This window comes from Zea mays, chromosome 8 (genome assembly GCF_902167145.1).
Source record: "Zea mays cultivar B73 chromosome 8, Zm-B73-REFERENCE-NAM-5.0, whole genome shotgun sequence".
Taxonomy (NCBI): domain Eukaryota; kingdom Viridiplantae; phylum Streptophyta; class Magnoliopsida; order Poales; family Poaceae; genus Zea; species Zea mays.
Genome location: NC_050103.1, coordinates 72057806 through 72076397, shown reverse-complemented (window position 1 = coordinate 72076397; position 18592 = coordinate 72057806). Strand labels below are relative to the sequence as shown.

Below are 18592 nucleotides of genomic sequence, written 5' to 3'. Positions count from 1 at the left end.
ATTCTAGCGTAAAACGTGAACCAAAACTGCGTAAATGAGTACAAATTTTATCGTAAATCATCGATCTGTTCCGTAACGACAAATGGGTCTCGAATTACGGCATGAAAATCGCCACAGGCGCTGTCTCGGGCGGATTTCGGCATAAAACGTGAACCAAAACAGCGTAAATGAGTATGAATTTTAGCGTAAATCATCGATTGATTTCGTAACGGCAAATGGGGACAAATTACGGCGTAAAAATCGTGCGCGGGTTCTGGCTCGAGCGGATTTAAGTGTAAATCGTGAACCAAAACAGCGTAAATGACGGGTTCTGGCTCGAGCGGATTTAAGTGTAAATCGTGAACCAAAATAGCGTAAATGAGTATAAATTTTAGCGTAAATGAATAGAAATATCAGAAACAGACAAATAGATGGAAGCGGATCCATGAACTGAAATATAGGTCATAAAATCCTATTGACATTGGCATAAATATGTATACAAAATAGCATAAAAATAGGATCGCCGTCCTGCGGAACCAGCGCCTCGCATCTGGGATGCGCCACCACTTCGTGCCTAGGGGAGGATGCCGTCGTCGCTAGCGCCTAGGGAAATCCGCCGTCGCGACCGCTGGCACATCGCCGTCGTGCGCACCTCATGGGGCCGCCGCCGCGTGCGTGCCCTCGGGATCCGATGCCGCAGCGTGTCCCTAGATTCGCCGTCGCGCCACAGGAATCCGTCATCGCGAGCGTGTCCCCAGATCCGCCGTCGCGCCTCAGGGATCCGCCGTCGCGAGCGTGTCCCCAGATCCGTCGTCGCGCCACAGATGCTGGAGCGGCGGTGGCGGTGGCCATCGCAGAGACGGACGGGACAACCGCCGTTGTCACCGGGCCTAGGGTGCGCTGCCGTCGTCCGTCCGCTTCAAGAGCGTCGTCACCGCTTGCTCGCCTGCCTCAGAGCGTCGTTGTCGCTCGTTTCTGGTGGAGCGCCGACGTCGGTCGCCTGCCTCGAGGTGACACCGCTGCTGGCCCCAGGATCATCGCCGCTCGCACGCCCTAGAGAACCGCCGCCGCCGCTAAAACCTAATTCCTGGCGGCGTGGGGGTGTTTTTATAGTGGTGGCGTGGGCCGGATCGTGGGCCCGATGCACGTAATATGCGCAGACTATATTTGCATAAACTGATACACACATCAGCATAACTCGTATTATATTTTGGCGTAAGCAGTTAGGTACAATAAGCCAAAAAGGGTCCGGTGCGGTCGCGCACCTGGTCGGTACGTGGTCGGGGCTTCCTATAGTTAAATAGAGCCTAGGGCTCTAAATACATATACTATATATATATATATATATATATATATATATATATATATATATATATATATATATATATATATTCTCTCTAGACTCTAATCTTCGGAAGTAATAGCAATTGGCTCCAATCTTGTGTCTAGTCATGGTGATACTAAAGTAACTCCTTAGTATATGGGCAAGAGGTTGTAGCACACGTTGAGGACTTGAGGTAAATTTGAATGCATATAGAGTTGCTAAGCAACGAGAGTAATCTGTTCTTATGTATCATGATATAATGATGGACAATATTGATAAGATAGTAGAAAAGACATTAAAGACACTCAAGGATATTGAGAAGGACAAGGCTCATTTTGCCATAGCATAAACCAAAAAAGTTAAAAACAAGTCGTTTCAATTTAGAGATCTATTATGGAAAACCATACTATCAATTGGATCAAAGAGCAACAAGTTTGACAAGTAGTCACCAAGTTGGGAAAAACATTGATCAAAGTCATATTAAAAAGACCATTCTAAAGATATCAAAATTATATTTGGAAATTCATATGTGCTAAAGATGTTGCAAAGTGAGTCTTTCAAGAGCAATTATTGAAAGATATTTAAAATTATTTCTCCAAGTGTTTGCAAGAAGTCTAGCATGCTTTCTGGACAATGACTGATACCGTCCTTAGAACAAATTTGGTCATCCATCCCTTTTCGTAACAAAAGATATCGAACGAGCAGGAAAGCTGCACATCTTTATATATTTAGAGAGACGAAAAAGTCTTACAAGAAAGTTCCCCAAATAGAGAGAATAAAAAAGATCTGATCATCCATTAAGTACACTTCCAATAATACTGATAATAATAGCTAGTGTACCTATTTTCAAAAAAAAAAGATTGTCAGGTGGATTCATCACAAACGTATAAGAACAATCCTCAGTTAATGGATGCATATTACAATCCCAGGTCAGTTGTCGCTGGTAAACATGGAAACAGTGGTCTCATCGTCCTCCCTCCCTCACTGCGCCATGCTCCTTCTTGGGGATATATTTTTCTCTGGAATGTGCAGGATCTTCTGCCAGTTCTCGTGTCCCTCTGATTGGCAGGTTCTACTGAGGACGCGGCACCCATGGATTTCAACCTTCGCAAGCGACCGGGGCAGGGTTGGAAGGCGCTCCATCCTATCGCACCTCATAATCAATACACTCTGGAGCGAAACAAGGGGCTCCATATTTTCTGGCATGCTGTCCCAGTCGCACAAGCTAACTCGAAGCTCAGTAGCTCACGCAGACAACTGAACAGCTCGGTCTCTTCTTCAGGAAAAGATGCCAATCGGTTGCAGTTATGGAGCTCAAGCTCTTGCAGGTACTTCAGCGCTCCTGGACTCTGGCTACTCAGCATCCAGCTAGGGTACCTCGAACCCTTGTAGCGGTTGATTGTGAGTGTTGCAAGATCCTTCGGGGGGCAAAGGCCCTCAAGGACCTCTGCAGCAACGTCTGGAGCCTGGCCTCCCATCATCCAGCCATGGTACCTATGGTTGGTTGGATCCTCCGGCGGTAAAAGGCGGTTAAGTATCTCTGCCACGGCGTTCGGATCCCCCGCCTAACGGACAGAGAATGTCAGCTCCAGTTTCCTTAGTTGTTCCTTGCTGGCTAGGTGTGCTTCAAGAGCTTCCTCTTTGCTTCTGACGACCCCCAGACCGTCAATCGCCAGAGTGCCTCGAAGGTTGTTCAGGTGCTTCAGCTGCTTCAGTTCGTGCCCCTGTTCTCTCTTCACTTGGAAGTACCGTAGCGATTGGAGCGACGTCAGCCTGCCAACGTTTGCAAATCCCATCCACGACGAAGAGCTGTGCCGCAAGGAAGTGAGATTTTGTGTCACGTCTTTGGCGCAGGAAATTTTCTCACTATATATGCTCTGCATATGGTAAAGTTTGCTAAATGTGCTTGGGAAAATAAGCTCCACACTGCGATGAGAACAGTCCAGATTAAAGCTTAGATAACGCAGATGCTTCATCTAATCGATAGATGCTGGGACTAACAACGCTGGTTCATGGTACTGTTTCGTTGTAACGACCAGCGCCCGCAGTTTCCTCAGGCTCCTGAACATTCTGCCCAAGACTTCCTCGTTAACTAAGGTGCGGCCTGACCGTTCCTCATCATCTTCAGCTGCAAATGTTTTCCTCTTGTTTTCGCTGTACTCTTCGACGATGATGAGAGTGCGTAGATTTACCAGACCTAGAATTTTCTTTGCGATAGCTGCTCTACTGTCAGTCCCAGTGCCAACAAAGAGATGGCGAACCTCCTGCGGAATATGTTTTGGTGAGCTATTTGAAACAACTCTGAAGCATTCGCTTCCGCTGACCCTCTCTGCCAACTCGTGTAGCAGGTCATGAATCGTGAACGCCTCCGTTTCAGTGCCAAAAACTGTTCTTTCTATCTGCAGAAATGAGAAGGTCCGCAGTTCGTTAATGTAGTGCAGGCCTATATCTTCTGGTTGCTCAGTTGCATTAACCCTGGTGTTTATGAACCCTTGCACTATCCAGATGTGAACCAACTCGCCTCGTACTAACCTGTATCCTCTGGGAAAAGTGCTGCAGTATGCAAAGCATCGCCGGACGTCTACACCTATCTGCTGATAGCTCCACCACAGAGCTCCCATTGTTTCGTCCAACATGTCAAGGTTCGCTGTTGTCTCCCAGAAATCGATGCTGCTGTTGCTCCGAAGCCGTGCTGCCACTGTGACTGCTGCAATGGGTGATCTGCCGAGCTTTTTCGCGATTTTTCTCCCTATTGCTATAAACCTTCCGTCACCAACACGCTTGCCTTCTAGGGCGTAGTGCATGAACATCGAAAAGTACTGCTTCTCTTCCATATCCGGAATCGGGATCTGCTCCTCAGCGCCTATCGCTGCAGCTACATCTTTCTTCTGAGCTGTCACCAGAACCCGACTTCCACTCTGCCCAGCATCGAGCACATTAAGTAGAATAGCACGCTCCTCCTGATTCTCACGAGTGACCCAGAGATCATCCAGTACCAACAAGAAGCATTTTCCTTCAGCTCATCGTGTAGGCATTTAACACTGTTGCTGTCAGATTGCCTGTCCTTCCTGATCTCCCTCAGCATGTCACGAAATATCTTATCCACCCTAAATGTCTGAGACACATGAATGAACATGACAGGGTCAAAATGTTGGCCTTCGGCCTTCTCATAATCACAGACATATTGTGCCAGGGTACTCTTCCCAGACCCTGCAATGCCATATATACCAATCACAGAATAATGTTTACTGCTACTGGAGCTTGGTGTCTCCGGACCAGGTCCCCTACGAAGCATACTGATAAGCTTCTCACGCTCCTTATCTCGACCAATTACCTTCCGCTCAATGCTTCTGTACAGGTACTCAATATCCTCATGCCTGCTACTCCTTTCTTTCTTACTGCTGCTGCTGCTGCTTTGCTGGTTCAACAGATGTGATTTCTTCAAATCATTGAGAACGTTTTCTATGTGCTCTATTCTTTTCGTCAAGTTATGTCTAGCAATGGTTAGCAAGAAAGAAGCTGTTGCTGTGCCATCGTTCTGCAAGAAGCAAGCTAGCGTCAAATGATTATCCTAGCTAGCGTCAATTATAGAAGCTAGAATTGGTCATAATGATAGGATGGTACCTGATTACTGTTGATACCAATAACTTTATACGGGTCTATTCTCTACTAAGGCGCTATTCTATTCTCTACTCATAGAAATCAGACATGAAATCAGATTTTTTTTTTTTTTTGCAACTCTGATTTGAAGAAATCAGATTTTTTTTTCGAGCAGGGCCAAAGGGTATGATGCACAATTCTTAATTTAACTGCAGATTGCATATACCGGTTGTGACACGCTTCTTTTGTCCTCCTGAGATACCTCTGATCATAGAGTCTCCAACCATTGTATCCGCACAGATCTCCAGACCCAGAATCTGCAATCTGCAAAAGAAATACAATTACTGTTAGGGGGCATATATATCCATTTCTCATATTTTCTTTTTCTGCAGTATATTTTTACTTACCTTGAGGATGTAATCTGTAACCACGCTCTCCTGACCTTCCACGGAGATAGCCTATTTGCACAGAAGCACAAATAACTTTGAGTAACCTTTGTTACTTCCAATGTAAACACAGGATTTGGTTAGAATTAAATGGATTTTTACCTTCATGTAAACATCGACATCAGGATCTGGTTTTAATGTTGGCTTCTTTCTCCCTTCTTGAAAGCTCAGTAAGCATGTCTGCGTAATTTGAAAACACCATCAGGTTCACCCCGAAGGTGAATAATTATCTGTGTTCCTTTCCAATGTCTGTGTTTACATACCATAACGCGTTCCGACTCCTTGACATCTTGCAGAAAAGGCAAGTGTTTCCCGGACCGTCATTTCGCCGACGTGAACATCGTGCCGCCTGATGTATGCCGATGTCCTCTGAGGGACAAATTCATCCATGTCATGACCATTGTAAGTCACTCTTCCTGACACCTGAAAATTACCATTGCAAGTTCACCTATTCAGTACAGTTTACAGCTATCTCTCTCTCCCAATATATACCCTTTTTGCCTAGAATTCAGAAGTTCACAATCAAGAAATTATCGCAAGATGTGATACCTTCAGATTGGAGTCAAGTTTCCCTGCCAAAGCCAGAAGTAGACTTGTTTTCCCAGATCCAGGAGGTCCAAGCAGCAAGGACGTTCACATTCTGAACGAAGTGCCAGTTAGTAAGTACAACTACAGAAAAACTGAAAACCTTGCACTTTAAAATTCTTTGGCTTCTTACCTGCCGGGTCTTATGACCCCACTGATATCGTGAACGATGGAGACAGGCCTCTTCCCGCTAGAGACGATGTGCATAGCACTTAGTACATCCTATGATGGGAGCAGCTCACGAGAGTTAGTAGCCGAAGGAATTCCTTCTCCGTGGCTGCCTAGGAAGCATGGAGGGGTGCCCGCTGCTGCAGATGAGATGCATACCATGACTTTGTTGGAGAAGAAGTTGGTCATCGTGGGGACACCTCGGTTGCCGACGTAGGCCTCGGCGTCGATGTTCAGGTTCTCAAAACGCACCTCTATCGTCGGATTATCGATCCCAACCCTGCAGGTCAATTTACAATCGCTTTCTGAATTTCTCTTCACTTCACCGGTGACCAAGGATTCAAATAAGAGCTGAACTTTTTTTTCTTTCTTTTACTCACCGCTCCATGCGGTCGCGGAGCTTGAGCAGGAAGCGCTCGTTGTCCTCCTCGGCGGTGCGCACGAGGCGCTCGATGAGGTTCTTGCGCTCCTGCATGCCGAGCCCCTGGATGTCCACCTCCTCGACGCCGGCCGCGGCCCCCGTGAGGATGCCCTTGCGCATGCGGTCGTAGATGGGCAGCTGCTCGATGGCCGCCCAGCGCAGCGCCTCATCGTCGTCCTCCTCCCGCACGGACCGGCCGAACGCGTCGCAGGGATTGGGGAAGGGGATGACTCCGACGGCGAGCTCCTAGTCTCGAAGGAAGGGCCGCCGCCGCGCCGGAGAGCGTGCTGATGAGATCCTCAGAATGGAGTGAAGGTGAACGATCCGCGGGAGAGCGGCGGACTGAAGGGGGAGGCGGGGAGGCGGCGGCTCACGCGGGGTGGGGAAGGAGGCGGGGGGACGAACGTGGGCGTGGGCGGGCGGACGGTGTAGATTTACGGAAGCGAGTCGACGGTGCAGATTCGTCGAAGGCAGAACCAGGGGAGGCAGCCTACCCCTTACAACCTTAATAGTAGTAAATAGATAACTCCTAAAATAAGAAAGTTAAAATCACCTCAAAAACAATAAATCCAATAAATATAATGCTTCAACAACTCCCTGTTTTTTTCAAAAAACTTTGAAATCTGTTAGGTCACCAGTGTGTCGTCTCGTTGCTTTACTAGAGTCACATGTCACCAGCCTTCTCCCTGTTATTTTGAAAAAACTTTGAAACCTGTTCTATGTCAATTCACAAGTCAGCAGGCCCGTTATTCGTTCACTACCGGAATCCGGGCCTTTGCCGAGTGTCAGTCTCTTTGTCAAGTGCTTTTTTTTCGGGCACTCGGCAAAGACGTCTTTGCCGAGAGCCACACTCGGCAAAGTCCTGCGCTCGGTAAAGAGATTGTTTACCGAGTGCGGGACACTCGGGTGCGGGACACTCGGCACAGAGAAACACTCGGTAAATACTAACACTCGACAAAGATGGCGCTCGGCAAAGGGCCATTAGCGGCCGTCTACAGCTGACGGCCGTCAGCCTTTGCCGAGGGCCGAAAGCCGGCACTCGGCAAAGCAGATTCTTTGTCGAGTGTCAAATATCTGGCACTCGGCAAAGAAGGTCTTTACCGAGTGTCTTCTGTGGACACTCAGCAAAGCATATTTTATTTTTAATTTTGGCCACCAAACTTTTTTTGGTATGTTCCTACACTATGTAGACCTACATGTACCATTTTGGGACAATTATAATAGTGTTTTCAATAGATAGTAGATTTAGTTCGTTTATTTGAATTTCTTCGAAAAAATTAGATTTGAACTACAAGTCACTCGAAACTTAGATAATCGTGCATGCAAAAATGATACACATGTTATTGAGAGCACCTAGAGGGGGGGTGAATAGGTGATCCTGTAAAAACTTAAACTTATAGCCACAAAAACTTGTTAAGTGTTAGCACAATGATTGCCAAGTGGCTAGAAAGGAGTCTCAGTAAAACACAATACCACAAGAGATCAAACACAGAGATGACACAGTGGTTTATCCCGTGGTTCGGCCAAGACCAACGCTTGCCTACTCCACGTTGTGGCGTCCCAACGGACGAGGGTTGCAATCAACCCCTCTCAAGCGGTCCAAAGACCAACTTGAATACCACGGTGTTTTGCTTTGCCTTTCAATATCCCGTTTGCGAGGAATCTCCACAACTTGGAGCCTCTCGCCCTTACACTTAAGATTCACAAAGAAATACGGAGTAAGGGAGAAACTAGCAACGCATACAAGACTCAAAATCAGAGCAACAACACGCACACAAGTCGCAACAAGAGCTCAATGAGTCCACAACTCAACAAGAGCTCTAGATGCTATCACAATGAACCAAATGCGTGGAATCGATGTCTTGATGCTTAGGAATGTTGTAGGAATGCTTGATATCCTCCTTCATGCGCCTAGGGGTCCCTTTTATAGCCCCAAGGTAGCTAGGAGCCGTTGAGAGCAATTCTGGAAGGCTGATCTTGCCTTCTGTCTTCGGGCGCACCGGACAGTCCGGTGCACACCGGACACTGTCCGGTGCCCGATTTCTTTCCTTAAACGGCGCAGCCGACCGTTGCAGATCTGGGAGCCGTTGGCGCACCGGACAGTCCGATGCACACCAGACAGTCCGGTGCCCCCTTCCGACCGTTGGCCCGACCACGTGTCGCTCACAGATTCCGCGGCCGACCGTTGGCCCGGCCGACCGTTGGCTTCACCGGACAGTCCGGTGCACACCGGACAGTCCGGTGAATTTTAGCCGTACGCCGTCGGCGAATTCCCGAGAGCGCCGAGTTCACGCCGAGTCAGCCTGGCGCACCGTACACTGTCCGGTGCATCACCGGACAGTCCGGTGACCCACCGGACAGTCCGGTGCTCCCAGACTCAGCAGATTCTTGGCTGCTCGAGCCAAGACATTTCCAATTGGATTTTTCCTGTTTCCAGCACTTAGACACAATACATTAGTCCATAAAACAATGTACTAAGTCTGAGAAACATACCTTAATTCTTGATTTGTACTTTGTCCACCTTTTTACACTTAGGCACTTGTGTTGGACACTAAATCACCAAAACACTTAGAAATGGCCCAAAGGCACATTTCCCTTTCAATCTCCCCCTTTTTGGTGATTTATGCCAACACAACATAAAGCAAGTAGAACAAGTACAAAATCAAATTAAATAAGAACTCAAAATTGTTTTGATTCAATTTTGACATATATGGATCATCCTTTGCCACCACTTGGTTTGTTTTTGCAAATCAAACTCAAATCTCTATCTCTAAGTCAAACACACATGTTGAAGCATAAAGAGAGTCATTCCAAAAGAGATTGATTAAAGATTTCAAAAACTCCCCCTTTTTCCCATAATCAACACTTCTCCCCACAAGAGGCCAACTTTTGACAAAAGAGACATTGCAAGAGTTTTGACAAACCAAAAGCTCTATCCTACTGTTTTCAAATTTTCTCAAGTGGTAGCTGATCCATTTATTGCTTTGGCCTTTATTTTCTCCCCCTTTGGCATCAAGCACCAAAATGGGATCAATCGTGGCCCTTTAACCCCATTGCCTCACCAAAATCTTCAACTAAGAGCAAATAGGCAATAAGAGTATAAAGATGAACTTGGAAGAGTTACTCTTTTCATCGGAGTGCAGTGGAAGTCTTGCATGGTCCAAGTCCACCTTTTCCCTTTTAATTCTCCTTCGAGACTAAAACAAGCAAACTCAATCATATGGTTAGTCTCAAAGGGTCAAGTTGTAACACATCTCCCCCTAAACATGTGCACCACTTTGCAACGGACTTGTGAGGTCCAGGGAGTGTTTGTACAACTTGAGCACCATTATTAAGCAACAAAATGCAGAAGGAACATGATCAAAAGCATAAACACATGTATGCTACAATTCAATCCAAGTTCCGCGAATCTAAGACATTTAGCTCACTACGCAGCCTGCAAAAGGTCTTCTCATCTAGAGGCTTGGTAAAGATATCGGCTAGTGTAAACCCCAAAGTTGGTTAAAAAAAATTATTGTTAGAGTCAAATATGAGAAGGAGAATAAAATAGTAATACTTAAAATAATATGGTTTATATTCACATTTGGATTTCAACTTGAGACTAGGAAACAAATGAATAATAACTTTTGAACATACTTTAGATTTGATTTCACATCCAAAATAATATTTCCATAAACATAATGTGTGTGTGCATTGCATATTTAAAACAATTTCCCGAATAAAGGGATAGAATAATTAGTATAACAATTCCTCACATACATGCTGACCTTTTGTATTGTGCATTTATTGGAGGTTGAAATTTAAACTTTGTTGACTTGATTTGCCAAAGAAAAGAATGAAAACTGAAATTAGAAAAAAAAACTTGCCTAATTCCTCTCGGCCAACTCCATTACGCTCGGCCCATTTTTGTTTTTTTTTTCTTTGACCAGCTATGGGACCTAATGAGCCCACGTTCCTATTTTTTTTTGTTTTTTTCGTCTTTGTTTTATTTTATGATTCGTAGCCGTACTCTACGTCATGTCTCTCTTTCAGCTCGTAACAAACAGACGGATCGCTAGCGAGGTTGTTAGGATTTCACCGAGTTTCCGGGCTGCAACAAACTTAGTTGGGAATCTAGCGATCTGTTTGAATCGGCATAGCTGATCTATCCTATGCTAGCTGTGCGTCTTCTACCTTCTTGGTAATATATAAGCATAGAGGGATTACGCCCTAGTCCTCCGTCATAGAGAGACGCCGAGCCATCTCATTCCAGTGTCCAGGTGTCGAGAAAGAAAGAGCGGGAAGAAAATCCAGCTGCGTGCGTGGAGTCGCTGCCCTGTCCACAACTAGAAAGAGAGAGAGAGAGGTGCAGCAGCCTGTTCTTGCGTCGCCGCCAGCCATGGCCTGGCTGCCGGTAAGAACCCCCTCATACTATTTGACCTTCTCTCCTCTTCACGTAGCAACTGGTAGATCGTGGTATGGAGCACTAGAACGCGCGTAACGCGGAGCACCGGCAGCGCACAACCGGGGTGAATTGGTAGGCCACCGTACGGTGCTGATCGGAGGAAGAAGAAGCCCCTGCACCGTCCGTCCTGGGATTAGAGGTTGGGATTAAATCTGGCGTGCCTGCTCGCGTGATGAGATGTGCGCCGTTGGATCGAATCTCGACGAATAAAAACGAACCGTGTCACGTATTGAAATCCTAAGCGTAGATCTCTAATTCCACGGCTGGGGATGCGTACTGGTTAGATTTATAAAACAATCTAATCTAGACCGTATCCTTTTAATCCAACGGCTCTGGTTGCTTTTTACCCCTTCGCCGTGCGCTTCTTTCAAAAGAGACCCTGAGAAATTGACAAAACAACCCGCCGTCCACCGCGGGTTAAAGCTGTGTCTGGGAAAATTTATATCTTAGCCCCTAACCTTTCTGGAATTTGACGCCCGGTCCAGTGAACCAAGAAAATAGTAAAAATAATATAGTAAATACTTTTTAGTACATAAATAAACCTAGAAACTCAATAAATTCATAGAAAATTCATTTTAAATTCTCTTTGGTCCATTATTGTGGCATTAATTTTGTATTAATATATTCTACCAACCAGTAACACTGTTTAGCCATGAAACTTGAATTAAAATTGTTCATTAGGATTTATCTATTCTAAGCACTAAATAATTTCGTAAATTCATAACTTAATAACCGTAGCTCCGAATTTAGTGGTTCTTATTTCTCCGATCTCGTTACGACGCGTAGATCATTATTATTCAGTTTGTACTTATGTTTGATGTAATGTTAATTTTACCTATGCTATGTTTGTTTGTATTGCTACGACTAGCAGTGAGGACATGTGTCATCTGAAGATCATCCTGGTACCTGGAACCTCAAGTCCCAGGCAAGTTGTGCCCTTGATCACTTCTTTTACCCACTCATGTTCTGATTAATCATAATGATCTGCATAGGTTAATTTTGATGGGACCCAATAGGTCACCCTAGTTTGTTCGTCCTAAATACCTTGTTTACCCCTGAATCACTTGGGTAGTTCTGCTACTGCTTTATATGGTTTTGGGTTAATATTTCATTACATCTATGTTCCAATTGTGTTGTTATTCTATTTATGTTCATGACAAGATCATTAAATGTTAATTGGAACATAGAGCTTAACTTGAGAACCACGTGCCACCACAAGGGTTTAATGGGACGCCCTTGGCTGACTAATTAGGAAAGCTAGTGGAGGACTACCTTACCCGAAAGGGGCAAGGGCAGTAGGGGAGTGGTCAGTGTAGGGAGGCCCTCGGGAGGATTTTGCTGTGATGGCGGTCCTGCAAGGGATTCCTGGGAAGGCCCTCGGGAGGATTTTGCTGTGATGGCGGTCCTGCAAGGGATTCCTGGGGAGGCCCTCGGGAGGATTTTGCTGTGATGGCGGTCCTGCAAGGGATTCCTGCATTGGAGCTTCCTATAAACTGTAGCGGGTTTTCTGAAGCTAGTGGAACTTTGTAAAGGCCTCGTAGTGTTACCCTGCCTCGCCTCCTCGGTAGAGGTGTATGGGAAGTCGCGATCTCTTGGCAGATGGGTAACATGACTTGTGGGTAAAGGGTACCACCTCTGCAGAGTGTAAAACTGGTATACTAGCCGAGCTCACGGTCATGAGCAGCTCAGGACTCTCTGATGATTAAATTATGGAACTAAACTCAATTTGTCATATGCATTGCATCGCGGGTGAAGTTGTTATTTTTGTTCTACTACTTAATTGGGTTTGGTATTTACTTATACTTAGTAACTGCTAATAAAATTTTGACCAACTTTAAAAGCAATGCTCAGCTCTAACCATCTTCTTTGGTAAGCCTTACACTTCACGTGAGCTCCCACCTTTGGCGAGTTCATGCACATTATTCCCCACAACTTGTTGAGCGATGAACGTATGTGAGCTCACTCTTGCTGTCTCACATACACCACAGGTCAAGACCAGGTACTGCAGGATGATGCTCATGGAGGATGCTGCGATGAGTTCGTGAGTGGTCTAGGTCGTCGTCTCCCAGTCAACTTTGGGTTGCTGGACCGTTGTCTCCTTATAATGTAATTATTTATTTTGTATAGAACTCCTGTTATATATAAAGATGTGACATTCGATCCTGTGCCACTTTACATCATATGTGTGAGACTTGGTCCCAGCATACCTGGTGTTTATGTTAGCGCCCGGGTTTTGGACCCCTAAAAATCCGGGTGTTACAGAAGTGGTATCAGAGGAATGTTGACTGTAGGACGAAACCTAGATAGAACTGGACAACCCTTTCTTACCTTTGCTACTCTGATTCTTTTCTAAACTTTTCTTAATCTTTTCTCATCTATTTTCGCTTTACTCTGATTATTCTTACCTTTTCATTCTAAAGACAAATGTGGATTTCACACTTTGAAATCCTGTGCCTAAAGTGACCTTTAGGGATAGGACCCACTCTTAGGAACAAAATCAAAACTATTTTTGTAAATATTTGTATACTTCAGTGTTCGTTCTTATGATACTTGTCTGATTTGGATCTTTGATTGAGTGTGATGAGTTGTGGAGTAATGTCCACAATTACATCTGCATATACATATAGGCATAAATATAATTCATAAGATAACTAAATAAATCTAGATTATCCTTCATTAAAGATCTATCTCATCTTAATAGATCCATCTTATCCCGAAAAGATTCTATCATATCCTGATAGATCTTACTAACCTCAAAAGATTCCATCTTATCTTTATGGATCCATCTTATCCTAATAATCATACTTATCCACCCTAGTTTAACAACCATGATCTAATGCAAATTAATTAGATCTTATCTAGTCAAGCTAGTCATACCAATCTAATCTAGATCCCATCTAACCTAATATGATCTAATCTAAAGTGAGTTACTTAATGGACCAGTTAATACTTGTGAAATAGATTAGACCCTCTCCACATGTTTTAACTTAGTTCACCCTACACTAAATAAAGAATGAGAGACCAACCCAACCAATAGAGTCTTGATGGATTACATGATCTGCCTATCCCCACCTAACATCAAACAAACTTTTGACCTACATCATGTAGTCTATCTCATCCATACCTATCTTAACCATATTCTCTAGCCCGATAATATACACTAACTCCTAATCAATGAGACAAGACCGAAGAAGATGATCAACTTCATCAAGAAAGGATGAGCACCAACTCAAGTCTTCAAGGATCAAGTGAGGTCACCAAGATGAGTCAAGATCCACAATCTTGGATGGAGTCTTTCCTTACCCTACTATGTCCTACTCAAGCCTATCCATGCTTTAAATACTTTTTTTTCCTTACACATTATGTGGCTAAACATAAAAGATACCCATGCTTTCCTAATCACTTTCTAATTAACATGAAACTTCTCATTCTTAAACTAATTAGAGACTAAAAGCTAAACTATAAATAAGGCTTTTTACATCCCTTTCTTACTAATCTCGAGGACGAGATTATTTTTTTTAAGGGGGGTAGGATTTGTAAACCCCAAAGTTGGTTAAAAAAAATTATTGTTAGAGTCAAATATGAGAAGGAGAATAAAATAGTAATACTTAAAATAATATGGTTTATATTCACATTTGGATTTCAACTTGAGACTAGGAAACAAATGAATAATAACTTTTGAACATACTTTAGATTTGATTTCACATCCAAAATAATATTTCCATAAACATAATGTGTGTGTGCATTGCATATTTAAAACAATTTCCCGAATAAAGGGATAGAATAATTAGTATAACAATTCCTCACATACATGCTGACCTTTTGTATTGTGCATTTATTGGAGGTTGAAATTTAAACTTTGTTGACTTGATTTGCCAAAGAAAAGAATGAAAACTGAAATTAGAAAAAAAAACTTGCCTAATTCCTCTCGGCCAACTCCATTACGCTCGGCCCATTTTTGTTTTTTTTTTCTTTGACCAGCTATGGGACCTAATGAGCCCACGTTCCTATTTTTTTTTGTTTTTTTCGTCTTTGTTTTATTTTATGATTCGTAGCCGTACTCTACGTCATGTCTCTCTTTCAGCTCGTAACAAACAGACGGATCGCTAGCGAGGTTGTTAGGATTTCACCGAGTTTCCGGGCTGCAACAAACTTAGTTGGGAATCTAGCGATCTGTTTGAATCGGCATAGCTGATCTATCCTATGCTAGCTGTGCGTCTTCTACCTTCTTGGTAATATATAAGCATAGAGGGATTACGCCCTAGTCCTCCGTCATAGAGAGACGCCGAGCCATCTCATTCCAGTGTCCAGGTGTCGAGAAAGAAAGAGCGGGAAGAAAATCCAGCTGCGTGCGTGGAGTCGCTGCCCTGTCCACAACTAGAAAGAGAGAGAGAGAGAGGTGCAGCAGCCTGTTCTTGCGTCGCCGCCAGCCATGGCCTGGCTGCCGGTAAGAACCCCCTCATACTATTTGACCTTCTCTCCTCTTCACGTAGCAACTGGTAGATCGTGGTATGGAGCACTAGAACGCGCGTAACGCGGAGCACCGGCAGCGCACAACCGGGGTGAATTGGTAGGCCACCGTACGGTGCTGATCGGAGGAAGAAGAAGCCCCTGCACCGTCCGTCCTGGGATTAGAGGTTGGGATTAAATCTGGCGTGCCTGCTCGCGTGATGAGATGTGCGCCGTTGGATCGAATCTCGACGAATAAAAACGAACCGTGTCACGTATTGAAATCCTAAGCGTAGATCTCTAATTCCACGGCTGGGGATGCGTACTGGTTAGATTTATAAAACAATCTAATCTAGACCGTATCCTTTTAATCCAACGGCTCTGGTTGCTTTTTACCCCTTCGCCGTGCGCTTCTTTCAAAAGAGACCCTGAGAAATTGACAAAACAACCCGCCGTCCACCGCGGGTTAAAGCTGTGTCTGGGAAAATTTATATCTTAGCCCCTAACCTTTCTGGAATTTGACGCCCGGTCCAGTGAACCAAGAAAATAGTAAAAATAATATAGTAAATACTTTTTAGTACATAAATAAACCTAGAAACTCAATAAATTCATAGAAAATTCATTTTAAATTCTCTTTGGTCCATTATTGTGGCATTAATTTTGTATTAATATATTCTACCAACCAGTAACACTGTTTAGCCATGAAACTTGAATTAAAATTGTTCATTAGGATTTATCTATTCTAAGCACTAAATAATTTCGTAAATTCATAACTTAATAACCGTAGCTCCGAATTTAGTGGTTCTTATTTCTCCGATCTCGTTACGACGCGTAGATCATTATTATTCAGTTTGTACTTATGTTTGATGTAATGTTAATTTTACCTATGCTATGTTTGTTTGTATTGCTACGACTAGCAGTGAGGACATGTGTCATCTGAAGATCATCCTGGTACCTGGAACCTCAAGTCCCAGGCAAGTTGTGCCCTTGATCACTTCTTTTACCCACTCATGTTCTGATTAATCATAATGATCTGCATAGGTTAATTTTGATGGGACCCAATAGGTCACCCTAGTTTGTTCGTCCTGAATACCTTGTTTACCCCTGAATCACTTGGGTAGTTCTGCTACTGCTTTATATGGTTTTGGGTTAATATTTCATTACATCTATGTTCCAATTGTGTTGTTATTCTATTTATGTTCATGACAAGATCATTAAATGTTAATTGGAACATAGAGCTTAACTTGAGAACCACGTGCCACCACAAGGGTTTAATGGGACGCCCTTGGCTGACTAATTAGGAAAGCTAGTGGAGGACTACCTTACCCGAAAGGGGCAAGGGCAGTAGGGGAGTGGTCAGTGTAGGGAGGCCCTCGGGAGGATTTTGCTGTGATGGCGGTCCTGCAAGGGATTCCTGGGAAGGCCCTCGGGAGGATTTTGCTGTGATGGCGGTCCTGCAAGGGATTCCTGGGGAGGCCCTCGGGAGGATTTTGCTGTGATGGCGGTCCTGCAAGGGATTCCTGCATTGGAGCTTCCTATAAACTGTAGCGGGTTTTCTGAAGCTAGTGGAACTTTGTAAAGGCCTCGTAGTGTTACCCTGCCTCGCCTCCTCGGTAGAGGTGTATGGGAAGTCGCGATCTCTTGGCAGATGGGTAACATGACTTGTGGGTAAAGGGTACCACCTCTGCAGAGTGTAAAACTGGTATACTAGCCGAGCTCACGGTCATGAGCAGCTCAGGACTCTCTGATGATTAAATTATGGAACTAAACTCAATTTGTCATATGCATTGCATCGCGGGTGAAGTTGTTATTTTTGTTCTACTACTTAATTGGGTTTGGTATTTACTTATACTTAGTAACTGCTAATAAAATTTTGACCAACTTTAAAAGCAATGCTCAGCTCTAACCATCTTCTTTGGTAAGCCTTACACTTCACGTGAGCTCCCACCTTTGGCGAGTTCATGCACATTATTCCCCACAACTTGTTGAGCGATGAACGTATGTGAGCTCACTCTTGCTGTCTCACATACACCACAGGTCAAGACCAGGTACTGCAGGATGATGCTCATGGAGGATGCTGCGATGAGTTCGTGAGTGGTCTAGGTCGTCGTCTCCCAGTCAACTTTGGGTTGCTGGACCGTTGTCTCCTTATAATGTAATTATTTATTTTGTATAGAACTCCTGTTATATATAAAGATGTGACATTCGATCCTGTGCCACTTTACATCATATGTGTGAGACTTGGTCCCAGCATACCTGGTGTTTATGTTAGCGCCCGGGTTTTGGACCCCTAAAAATCCGGGTGTTACAGCTAGCTGGTTCTCGGTGCTAACATGAAACACTTCGATATCTCCCTTTTGCTGGTGGTCTCTCAAAAAGTGATGCCGGATGTCTATGTGCTTTGTGCGGCTGTGTTCAACAGGATTTTCTGCCATGCGGATAGCACTCTCATTATCACATAGGAGTGGGACTTTGCTCAGATTGTAGCCAAAGTTCCGGAGGGTTTGCCTCATCCAAAGTAGTTGCGCGCAACACTGTCCTGCGGCAACATACTCGGCCTCAGCGGTGGATAGGGCAACAGAGGTTTGTTTCTAAGAGTTCCACGACACCAGGGACCTTCCTAAGAATTGGCACGTCCCTGATGTACTCTTCCTATCGACCTTACATCCAGCATAGTCGGAATCTGAGTATCCAACCAAGTCAAAGGTAGACCCTTTTGGATACCAGAGCCCGAGGCAAGGCGTAGCAACCAAATATCTTAGAATTCGCTTCACCGCCACTAAGTGACACTCCTTGGGATCGGATTGAAATCTAGCACACATGCATACGCTAAGCATAATATCTGGTCTGCTAGCACATAAATAAAGTAAAGACCCTATCATTGACCGGTATGCTTTTTGATCAACGGACTTACCTCCTTTGTTGAGGTCGGTGTGTCCGTCGGTTCCCATCGGCGTCTTTGCGGGCTTGGCGTCCTTCATCCCAAACCTCTTTAGCAAATCTTGCGTGTATTTCGTTTGGGAGATGAAGGTGCCGTCCTTGAGTTGCTTCACTTGGAACCCAAGGAAGTAGTTCAACTCGCCCATCATCGACATCTCGAATTTCTGCGTCATCACCCTGCTAAACTCTTCACAAGACTTTTGGTTAGTAGAACCAAATATTATGTCATCGACATA

The 18592-nt window shown here is 44.5% G+C and overlaps 1 pseudogene across 1 annotated transcript; it reads right to left on the bottom strand.

The window, feature by feature from the left end:
* Window positions 1–2003: 2003 nt before the first annotated feature.
* Window positions 2004–6824, bottom strand: LOC103637003 (PLN03140 superfamily - NB-ARC domain superfamily pseudogene; annotated as a pseudogene). Its single transcript, NR_161390.1, has 6 exons — window positions 6262–6824; window positions 5899–6156; window positions 5452–5772; window positions 5311–5361; window positions 5130–5220; window positions 2004–4841 (listed from the first exon to the last, which is right to left on the bottom strand). The product of NR_161390.1 is annotated as a PLN03140 superfamily - NB-ARC domain superfamily pseudogene (transcript).
* Between the last annotated feature and the right edge of the window lie 11768 nt (window positions 6825–18592).